The sequence below is a fragment of the Scyliorhinus torazame genome, chromosome 17, assembly GCF_047496885.1.
Source record: "Scyliorhinus torazame isolate Kashiwa2021f chromosome 17, sScyTor2.1, whole genome shotgun sequence".
In the NCBI taxonomy this organism is placed as follows: domain Eukaryota; kingdom Metazoa; phylum Chordata; class Chondrichthyes; order Carcharhiniformes; family Scyliorhinidae; genus Scyliorhinus; species Scyliorhinus torazame.
In genome coordinates, this window is record NC_092723.1 from 183,730,263 (window position 1) to 183,742,530 (window position 12,268).

Genomic DNA, 12,268 nt, shown 5'->3' on the forward strand with positions numbered 1-12,268 from the left:
ATGACATCATTGTCTGGTCCACAACTCCTCAGGAACACATCGATCGCCTCAAGCGAGAATTCCTTAGGATCAACGAGCATGGCCTCCACCTCAACAGAGCCAAGTGTTCGTTTGGTCAAGTAGAACTAAAGTTTCTCGGTGACCATATTTCGCAGTTCAGTGTGCAGCCGGATGCAGATAAGGTGTCGGCGATCAATGCTATGAAGACACCGGAGGACAAGAAGGCGGTCATCCGCTTCCTAAGGATGGTCAACTTCCTTGGGAAGTTTATCCCCAACCTCGCATCTCACACCACAGCTCTCCGCAATCTTGTAAAAAAATACCGACTTCAAGTGGCTCCCCGCTCATGAGCGAGAGTGGCGTGAGCTCAGGGCGAAACTCACCAAGGCCCGGTCCTGGCGTTTTTCGACCCTGCCAAGGAGACGAAGATCTCCACCAACGCGAGCCAGGCTGGCATTGGGGCAGTACTCCTCCAGCGTGACGAATCCTCCTCTTGGGCCCCAGTCGCATATGCATCTAGAGCCATGACCCCTACTGAGCAGCGATATGCTCAAATCGAGAAAGAGTGCCTGGGCCTCCTCACGGGGATTGACAAATTCCTTGATTACGTGTATGGACTCCCCATGTTTACGTTTGAAACGGACCACATCATACAGAAAGACCTCAACGATATGATGCCACGCCTTCGGCATATCCTCCTCAAACTCCGACGCTATGATTTCGACCTGGTCTACACCCCGGGCAAGGAGCTCATTGTGGCCGATACACTCTCTCGCTCCATCACCACGCCGTGCGAGCAGTCGGACTTCGTCTGCCAGATCGACGCCCATGTTGAGTTCTGCGCATCCAACTTTCCAGCCACTGACGAAAGGGTCTTGCAGATTTGTCAAGAGACGGCCAGGGATCCTTTACTCCAATGGGTCATGTACCATCTCACAGATGGTTGGCAGAAAGGCCAGTGCCCACAGTTCTACAATATAAAAGACGACCTGGCAGTGGTTGATGGCATACTAATCAAACTGGACAGGATAGTAATACCACAACGTATGCGAGAGCTCGTCCTCGGCCAACTCCACGAGGGTCACCTGGGGGTGGAAAAGTGTCGCCGGCGAGCCCGAGAGGCAGTATATTGGTCTGGCATCAATGACGACATCGCCAACACTGTCCTAAGTTGCCCAACGTGCCAACGGTTCCAGCCGGCTCAGCCGAAAGAGACTTTGCAGCCGCATGAACTGGTGTCGTCCCCGTGGACCAAGGTTGGCATTGATCTCTACCACGCAAAAGGCCGGGACTACGTCCTCCTCGTGGACTATTTTTCAAATTACCCCGAGGTGGTCAGACTGCATGACCTCACATCAGCAACAGTCATCAGGGCATGCAAAGAGACCTTTGCCCGTCATGGCATTCCACTTACGGTCATGACAGATAATGGCCCGTGCTTCTTCAGTCAGGAGTGGATGGATTTTGCCCGATGGTACAATTTCACGCACGTCACTTCAAGCCCCCACCACCCCCAGTCAAATGGGAAAGCAGAAAAGGGGGTACACATTGTAAAACGACTGTTGTGTAAAGCTGCTGATTCGGGTTCAGATTTTCACCTGGCACTGCTAGCCTACAGGGCGACTCCTTTGTCCGCTGGCCTGTCCCCAGCACAGCTGCTAATGAACCGCACACAACGGACGACCGTGCCAGCTATCCACATCCCGGACCTTGACAATTTTCCGGTCCTGCAAAGAATACAACTCGGGGGCCCAATGAAAGTTGGCATATGATGCCCACGCCACAGATCTCCCTACTCTGGTCCCTGCTGACTGAGTTCGTGTTCAGTTACCTGACTGTGTCTGGTCTGCCACAACTGTGGTGGTCAAGCAAGTGGCCCCCAGATCATTTCTCGTTCGCATGCATGATGGCTCTTTTCTCTGCCGTAATAGGCGGGCACTGCGGCTGCTTCCACGCTCGCCACCTGATCGTGATGTCCCGCCTCGCCTGCTGATTCCTCAGGACACATCCTTCCAAGAGGTCACAGATCTGCCGTTTCTTTTGCCACCGTCTACATTGGATGCAGCTCCGCCCATTCCAGTGCAGGCGGCCCCTGACCCACCCTTAAGGCAGTCAACCAGAATTCATCGCCCGCCACAGAGACTGAACTTATAGACTGAATGTTGCATTGCCTTGTGCTTCGTTTACACATCTGTACATATTGTTTCTTCCCAATTTGTTGTATGCACTCTATCTGCACTAGACACCTTCCCATGTAAATACGTTCACGTATTTTGTATATAGGTCAGCTCCTACTCATGTAAATACGCAAACATACTTTGTACATAGTCAGGCTCATACATACACACACTATTTATTGACACATACACACATTTTTTGAAAGGGGGAGATGTCATAATATACACACAAGTATATGATGGTGCACAGACAGACAGTGAGTGACACAAAGGATGACCAATGAACATACAGAACACAGCAGCCAATCACCAGACAGGACACAACCACTATAAAGCCAGAGGGCACTAGTTTTCCCGCTCTCTCGGGATGCAGCCTCTGAGACAGTTAGAGCCTGTGAGCAACAACTAGAACATCCACCATGTGGCAGTGAGATAGTCTGGTCAGGTTAGCCTCAGGTCTCCAGTAAACTCAGCATAGTGTCAACCCACAGTTTAAGCATGTTTAATAGTTAAGAGTTTAATAAAATAGAGTTGCATTTCTTTAAGTGTTGGAAGTCTGTCTCTCTCTCTGCTCCAGTAAACGCAGTCCTCACAGACCCAGCTTACCCAACACATCAGCACCTTGGCCAGCGTGGCACCTTGGCACTGCCGGCCTGGCATGCTGGCAGTGCCAGACTGACTTCTGGTGGCATGGCCAGGGTGCCCAGGTGGCATTGCCAGGCTGGTGGTGCCAAGGTCTCCGGGTGGCATCAGCAGTGCCAGGGTGCTACTCTGCCCAGAGGACGGCCACTCCAGGGCCTCCAATCAGCTGGGGGACACCCCCAAGTGCCGGGTACGCCTGGTCCCCATTTGTGGGGACCAGCACTAATTGCCGCTCAGTTGAGGTCTCCTCGGTGAGGCCGATAGATGCTGGGTGGCCATTCAATCCGGCGTCAGCACCGTTAAGTAGGTTCTTAAACTCAATTAACCGTTGGAGACTGGGTCCCACCCATTGTGGACAGGATCCAGATTGCAACATCTTCCGAGATCTGGTTAGAGCTTGCGAGGTTTAATGACCATCGGGAATTCCGGGCCAGGCCCCTCCGGGATCTAGCAGCTGCGTCCCATCCCAATTCCACGGAATGCAGCCAGTAAATTGCGGCCAGTGTGTTTGGCCTTAGTAAGATAGTCATAACACAGTTAGTGGGATAGAGATGATGTGGTCAATGGATGGAGCCAGGGGCTGAAGCAGTCAGGTGTTGAGTGTTCAGTTAAATAACTTGCTGTGATCAGAACAGGAGCCTTTTGCCAAATGTTAGGAAGTTAAACAGTAATTTGACACTCGCAAGAATCTGCAGGCTGTTTCCTGAAGGATGTCTTTCCCTCACAGCAGGTTATCCAAAACATCTCAAAACAGCAAGTATTCCTGGGTTTGCTATATATATATTTAAAAGTGGGTTTTGACCTGAGATGGGTTTTGCTTGATTGGCGATAAAAAGATAGCAGTTAGGAGTTCAAGTGTTTCATTTAATTGTTAAGCATTGTTTAATTGGTAATTGAAAGCTATTTCTTGTATGATGTTAAAGTTAATTCAATCCTGTGTTAGTAATAAAGTTTGTTTTATTATACTAGATCCCTATTGTGCGTGGTGTCACTCCTGAAGTGAAGTATCCTTTTCTCACAGTCTTACAAATTAAATAAAGTATTGGGATTTCTGTCGGGTATCCTAGAAACTGATGGGGTCTGATCTGGGGGTGTAATAATAGGCACCTGAAAGCAATGTGATGCTGCCTGCGAAGGCTGGCGCTGACTCCGAGGTGCCGCGCGAGCACTGCGCAATCCAAGACTGACGAAGAACCTCAAACGCACGACCAAAGTATAGGTCACCAGATGCTACATACGTCGTTTATATATGGTTGTGAAACACATCAATCGAATTGGATGCTGACGAGGTCTATTAATCCAGCGTGGGGGATATGATTCCAGCAAATGCATGATATTCAAAAGTATTAAAATTACATTCCCAACTTGGCCTGGCAGGAATCACGCACTGCCATTGAATTAGGAGCGGACGACATAAAACTTTTTTTTGTTTTGGCGCCATTTCCTGCTCCTGCCCGCCATGATGCTCTCGACTGGAGTCCCCGGAATATCCTGGCCACAGGAAATATTTTTGTGGGAACTAATTGCGCCCTAGTTTGAGCATTAAATAAAATTCAGTGAGTTACGACGAGTCACCAGATGAGGCTCCCCAAATTTGTTAACCTGGACAGATCCCTCAATCTGTCAATGTCTGGTTGGAATACCCTCAGACTGATATGCCCCCTCTGCTGGTCACAAGATTATTTTCCCTTCTCGGATACCTTTTCCCAGTCTCAATATTTATATGTTTTAATGTGCCAATTTAACCAAGTTTTCTTGAGTTAAAAATAGTGCGTTTATTAACTACTGAAAATGATAAAAACACATTCATATATACATTCATACGAATTAGAAGTGTGATTTGAGTCCATAGTAATTTAAAAAAAAATTATACAAAACCGTCCTTGGCTTGTGAGCAGTAGATGATTGAGCATTGCGGCCGTTGTGATTCAAGGTTCCAGTCGCGCTGGCTTCAGGCGAATAGTCGGTTTTGAGATTCCAATAACGCTAATTTCAACTAATTATCGGTTTTGAAATTCCACGTTCCGCAGTTTGGTGGAGAACTTTCCCTGTCTCCATTTCAGCTGTGGTCTTTGCTGGCTTGGATTACTTCAACAATCAGAGAGAGAGATGGAGACACACCTCTAAAAGGGTTTTGCAGGGGTGCTGTTTCTGGCTTCTTTGGTGTCACGCACGTTCTGACACCCCAGCACTGGTTCACACACAAACCTGGGACAGCTATTCAGTTGCCTTTTATCCCAATTTTTGTGTATTCCTGGAAGGTGAAATCCAAAAATCCATCTGGACATTGCGCACAGAATATCACATGATGAGCTGATACCGATTGTGTCCATTGGTGATGGCAATTGGTTTCTATATGCTTTCAAAGTATCTTTGGTTGGAGAAAGTGTGGAGTTCCTTTGCCCAAGTCTCACCCACCAGCAATTCAGCCAATGACTGACTTTACATCCTCAGCCATTTTCGGTTTATATATCCATTTTAAAAAACTCACAGGTCTCACTCGAGGTTCACTATTTTTGGATATAATTTGGTGTATTTCCTCCATTATTATGACAAGTGTTTCAGTGGTAAAAGCAGAATTCTGGAAATACTCAGCAAGCCTGGCAGCATTGGAGGAGCGAGAAACTGTTAACATTTTGAGTCAAATATGACTGTTTAGAACCTGGCATTGTTTCAATCTTGGTCAGACTTTTTATCTCTTCATTGTACGTCAGCTAAATCTATCAGGAACGTCCATTGGAAATTGAAAGATTCCACACCTTTCAATCAATCCAGTGTGTTGTAGCTGGAACCAAGTATGGGGCGAGCCAGTGAGGAGAAACAGATGGTGAAGGTATATCATTCTGACAGATAAAAAGTCTAATGGACTTTCCTAGTACAATTAGATGCCCAGGCGAAGCTTCATGGAGGGTTTATAGACTCCAAAGCAATTCCAGACATCGGGTAAAGTTGACGTTAACTGGAAAAATTTCAAACAGCAGTTTGAATTACATATCTCAGCCTATAGACCTCGAAGCAGCCAGAGACCAGCGAAAAATAGCGGTGTCCCTAACAATGGCTGGGCCACAAGCTTTAGAGATATTCAACACATTCCATTTTGAGAATGAGGACGACACAAAAATATATAGCAAAATAATCAAAATGGTCGACAGTCATTCAGATAAATGAACCTTTTGAAAGATATATTTTCCGGAAAAGTGTCGAGAAAGCAAGTAAATCACTTGACTGCTTTATTACAGATCTCAGACTTAAAGAGCAGACCTGTAATTTTTCCATATCATTCGACTCCTTTCTGCGTGATCAGATTGTGTATGCTGTGAAAATTTGTGTAAACGATTACCCAGACAATCAACGTTAACGTTAGAAGATACCATTAGTATAGGCCATGCAAGCGAACTTGCTTTAAAGCAATATTGGTCTGTGAAAGTGGCGCGAAAATGAACAACGTGGCTGACGCCATTGATGCTGTGGCACACTTGAAAAAGCAGCACGTTCCAGACGGTGGCCATTTTGCACATGACATCACGAGCATCATGATGTGCAAACGTAGTGTCCACGCCCACCAAGTTAAAAAAATGCACAGCTTTCGGTAAAACCTGTGCAAAGTATCACAGACTTAATCACTTCACTCCTCAGTGTCGAAGGGGAACTGCATCGCACCAATTTAAGAAGGTGAATACAGTTACTAAAGGAAGAGCTGTACAGGAAATAAGTTTCAACAGATATGAAAATAAAGCGAGTAAACCTTTTTTTTTTAAAAATGTTTATTCAAAATTTTTCCAATAAAATTTTACAAAACACTCCAGAAAGGAAAGAAAATATACAAAAGAAAAATACAAGGGGCATTACGCCAACACATAAAGCAACTTAATCCTCTAACCATTAAACTATCTAACAAACTAAGAACAAAAATGGGGCAAACGCCCCTTACATAAACCAAAACAAGAACCCCCCGGGGTTGCTTCTGCCATTGACCTCCACCTAACGTTCCACGAGAAAGTCTAGGATCGCCTGGAGAACCCCTGCACAGACCCTCTCAAGGCAAACTTTATCTTCTCCAACCTGAGAAACCCCGCCATGTCATTGATCCAAGTCTCCACACTTGGGGGCTTTGCGTCCCTCCACATTAGTAGGATCCTTCTCCGGGCTACCAAAGAGGCAAAGGCCAAAACTCCGGCCTCTTTCGGCTCCTGCACTCCCGGCTTGTCTGACACCCCAAATATTGCTATACCCCAGCTCGGTTTTACCCGCATTTCCAAGACTCTGGACATAGCCCTTGCGAAGCCCCTCCAAAACCCCTCAAGCGCCGGACACACCCAGAACATATGGCCATGATTTGCTGGGCTCCCCGAACACCTCACACACCTGTCCTCTACCCCAAAAAACGTACACATCCTCGCCCCTGTCATATGCGCCCTGTGCACCACTTTAAACTGGATCAGGCTGAGACTGGCACAAGACAAGGAGGAATTAACCCTGCCCAGGGTGTCAGCCCACAGGCTCTCATCCAGCTCCTTAAAGCGAGTAAACCTGACACTGTGCAAGATGAATGCAACTTAGAAGACACTTTCTTCATCGGCATAGTTGAAAGTGTAAATAAAGTTCCACAGACAATTTCCGAAGTGGACAATTTTAAACCAATCTCAATTGTTCACGATCAGGATGAGTGGACAATGCCATTAAAAATTAACGGAACCAATATTCACATTAAACTAGATACAGGTGCACGAGCTAATTTGATAAATCAATCAGACTTAGCCAAAATTGAAAACAAAGCCTCAAATTGATGACAATGATTGTCAGTTAAGGGATGGTGGCAATTTTATTACCACGATGGGGGCATACTAGCTCACGGTCCAAGTCAAAGACATGAAGATAAGTATCAAGTTTGAGATTGTAGGACCGAAGCGCTCTTCGTTGTTGGGTGAACAAGTGTGCGACCTACTGCAGCTGGTGAAACGGATTCACAGCTCAGAAAAGATCTCAGCCAATGCAAAAGACCAAATTGATGCCATTATTGACAGGTTTCCCAGTGTATTTCATGGAATGCATACCTTACCATTCACATATAAAATACAGCTTAGAGAGAATGCCAAGCCGGCTATTCATCCACCAAGGAGGGTAGCAGCTCCTTTGAGGGAACGCTTAAAACTGGAACTTTACCGCATGCAGCAGCTGGGAATCATCACAAAAGTGGTAGAACCCACTGACTGGGTTAGTTCGATGGTGTGCGTCAAGAAACCAAATGGCGACCTCAGAATCTGCATCGATCCGAAGGATCTCAATCAAAATATGAAGAGGGAACATTACCCAATTCCCAAACGTGAAGAGATAACAAGTGAAATGGCAGGTGCCAGAATTTTCATGAAACTAGATGCCTCTAGAGAGTTTTGGCAACTGAAACTAGATGAAGCCAGCAGAAAACTATGTACTTTCAATACTCTATATGGAAGGTACTGTTTTAATCGAATGCCTTTTGGTCTCATATCAGCATCACAGATATTTCATCGAGCGATGGAACAAACGATAGAATGTATTGAAGGCATCAGAGTATATGTTGAAGATACCATCATATGGTCAGCGACTCAAGAAGAACACAACGCAAGCAAGTCATGCAACGAACAGAGAAGTTTGGTTTAATACTCAATAGAACCAAATGTCAATTTGGTATCTCCAGACTCACATTTTTAGGTGACCAGATTTCAGCTCAAGGTGTGCAGCCAGACACTGACAAGGTTGCAGCCATCAACAAAATGGCTTCTTCCAAAGACAAATAAGCGATTCTTAGACTGCGAGGTGTGGTAAACTTTCTGGGAAAGTTCATTCTGAAGTTAGCATCACGTACGGCGGCTCTTGAGACTGAAACAAAAAAATGTTGTTTTCACAGGGACTGAAGAACACGAAAAGGAGTGGTCTGACTTAAAGACTGCACTCAACACAGCACCAGTTCTGTCTTTCTTTAATCCTGTGAATGAAATGAAGATATCAACAGATGATCGCAAGGACGGCATAGGAGCTGTGCTACTTCAGCAAACATCTGACGGGTAATGGCAACGGATTGCTTATGCATCAGGAGCAATGACACCGACTGAACAGCGCTATGCGCAAATCGAAAAATAATGTTTGTGTCTCCTCACTGGAATGGAGAAGTTCCACAACTATGTGTACGGATTATCTACCTTCAGTGGAAACAGATCATCGTCCTCTTGTATCAATCATCAAGAAAAACTTGAATGACATGTCACTAAGACTCCAATGTATGATAATGAAATTTCAAAGGTATGACTTCGAGCTAGTCTACACACCAGGTAAAGACCACGTTGGAGCTGATGCACTGTCGCGTGTAACTGAAGATACTGGGATGAACGATATCGTCCAGGCAATCTAGGCTCAAGCAACCCTGTCTCGGATGAAAAAATTAAACTAATCAAAGGAGAAACAACCAAGGATGACACAATACAGAGTGTGTTGCGTTATATGAGAGATGATTGGCCAAAAGGAACGTGTTCAAACTACAGTAACATTCAAGTGGATCTGAGCAGCGTTAACGGATTCTTGCTTAGACAAGAGCAGATAGTAATTCCAACTTCGTTAAGGAACATGATCCTCAGCAAGGTGCATGACGGCCATCTGGGAATGGAAAAGTGCAAACAAAGAGCTCCTCAATCAGTATATCGGCCAGGCATCAATGCAGGTATTAATAACTTTGTCGCAGAATGCAAAACCTGTCAACGAAATCAGTCACAGCAGCAAAAGAAACACTGTTGATGCATCAACTTATCAAGACTCCATGGTCAAAGGTTGGCATCGATCTATAAGGTTGGTGGAATTGCGGATAGCGATGAGGACTGTCAGAGGATACAGCAGGATTTAGATTGTCTGGAGACTTGGGCGGAGAGATGGCAGATGGAGTTTAATCCGGACAAATGTGAGGTAATGCATTTTGGAAGGGCTAATGCAGGTAGGGAATATACAGTGAATGGTAGAACCCTCAAGAGTATTGAAAGTCAAAGAGATCTAGGAGTACAGGTCCACAGGTCATTGAAAGGGGCAACACAGGTGGAGAAGGTAGTCAAGAAGGCATACGGCATGCTTGCCTTCATTGGCCGGGGCATTGAGTATAAGAATTGGCAAGTCATGTTGCAGCTGTATAGAACCTTAGTTAGGCCACACTTGGAGTATAGTGTTCAATTCTGGTCACCACACTACCAGAAGGATGTGGAGGCTTTAGAGAGGGTGCAGAAGAGATTTACCAGAATGTTGCCTGGTATGGAGGGCATAAGCTATGAGGAGCGATTGAATAAACTCGGTTTGTTCTCACTGGAACGAAGGAGGTTGAGGGGCGACCTGATAGAGGTATACAAAATTATGAGGGGCATAGACAGAGTGGATAGTCAGAGGCTTTTCCCCAGGGTAGAGGGGTCAATTACTAGGGGGCATAGGTTTAAGGTGAGAGGGGCAAGGTTTAGAGTAGATGTACGAGGCAAGTTTTTTACGCAGAGGGTAGTGGGTGCCTGGAACTCACTACCGGAGGAGGTAGTGGAAGCAGGGACGATAGGGACATTTAAGGGGCATCTTGACAAATATATGAATAGGATGGGAATAGAAGGATACGGACCCAGGAAGTGTAGAAGATTGTAGTTTAGTCGGGCAGTATGGTCGGCACGGGCTTGGAGGGCCGAAGGGCCTGTTCCTGTGCTGTACATTTCTTTGTTCTTTGTTCTTTATTTTACTTCCGTGGTAATGATTATTTCCTAATCATAGATTACTTCTCGATTTACCCCGAGGTGATCACATTCCCAATTCTAGTTCGAAAGTGGTCATAAAAGCTACCAAAGAGGCACTTGCAAGACATGGAATCCCATTTACTGTCATGACAGACAATGGTCCATGTTTTGACAGCTGCGATTGGATAGAATTCTCACAAAGGTACAATTTTCAGCATGTCAATTCCAGTCCACTATAGCTACAATCTAATGGGAAAGGTGAAAAAGATGTGCACATAGCAAAGCAACTGCTCAAGAAAGTGTTGGATTCAAGAAGCGATCCATTCTTAGCTTTACTCAGTTATAGCGCTACTCCACTAGCTATGGGATTGTCACCAGCTCAACTGCTGATGAATCAACAGCTACATACTACATTACCATGTTTACCAACAGCAGATCCTGATAATGACAATGCTATGCAGAAAATGAAGCCAGACAAGCAATCACTATCAGTGGGCTAAATAGCTGGCTTGTAATGCAGAACAAGGCCAGCAGCGCGGGTTCAATTCCCGTACCGGCCTCCCCGAACAGGTGCCGGAATGTGGCGACTAGGGGCTTTCCCCAGTAACTTCATTGAAGCCTACTTGTGACAATAAACGATTATTATTATATTATTATTATGTTGGAAACCACATTTGACATATGGTGACAAAAGTAAACCCCTTTTCACAATAAATCTGTGATTTTGATTGTGATTCAATAAGATTAACCTTTGTAGATCAATGTTTGCAATTTAAAGTGAAACAGAATTCACTTGGAATATTCTGTGTAGTAAAATATGATTTATTACTGTTTTAAAAAAGCAAGGAACAGAAACTCAGATTTTTCTTTTATTTATGACATCTGTTGCGTTTAATCAGTTAGAATCTAACCATTTGCAAATATGTGAGCGTTGACTGATGGTGGTTTTCCATCTTGTACTTTTCCTCAACTAAATTGCTCAATTATTTGAAGGCAATTCCAAAATTTCGACAATTCTCTCCGTGACTGCGCTGCTCCCTCATTCCAAAGGCTGGGGTTGGTGCTGTCTGCCTTCTGTTCCATTTATACGCATGTGTCAATTAAGATGAAAGTAAGGGGGAAGTCCAATTCAGCAGGATTCAGATTGGCATTTTACTCTACTGTATTATGACCTCATAAATCATTTATGCACTGTTTAAAAGATGCACATTTTAGAGAGAATATTTGAGGTTGTTCAAACAATGCAGGATTATTAACAAATCTTTCCTTATGTGGGAAATTAAGTTGCTGTGCCTTGAGTCTTTAAAAATTAGCAGTACCCACCACAAGTGATTTAATTTTTTATGCTCAGAGGAAGTATTATAAATCATAATCTTGGCTTCTGAAGTCTAAATTTGTTTATTATTGCGCACCATTAATGGGCACCTTGTTAATGGGAAACTTATAACATAAAACAAATAGAAGGGTCATTTAGACTCAAAATGCTAACTCTGGGCGCAATTTAACAGCCGTGTTGCGCCGAGCAGGGATCCATGCGAGCCGGTTAGATCCCAGGAGAGGTCGACTGCATATACTTTGACCTGGACCAAGCACATCAAGATGCTCGGGAAGCAGGATTCTCTGCTATCGCAAGGATGCCCCAGGTCCAGGGAGTAATAGATGGCTCGCATGTCGCCTTGAGTTCACCGGGCAGTCCGGGAGTGCCCTTCATCAACGGGAAGG

The 12,268-nt window shown here is 45.0% G+C and overlaps 1 protein-coding gene and 1 long non-coding RNA gene across 4 annotated transcripts in view; one reads left to right on the plus strand and one right to left on the minus strand.

Moving 5' to 3' along the window:
* Positions 1–12,268, plus strand: part of cpped1 (calcineurin-like phosphoesterase domain containing 1) — a 258,660-nt gene that overhangs the window by 217,714 nt on the left and 28,678 nt on the right. The gene's annotated exons all lie outside the window — the stretch shown is intronic.
* The window catches only part of LOC140394492 (uncharacterized), a 50,074-nt gene that overhangs the window by 37,121 nt on the left and 685 nt on the right, over positions 1–12,268 (minus strand). The window lies entirely within an intron of this gene.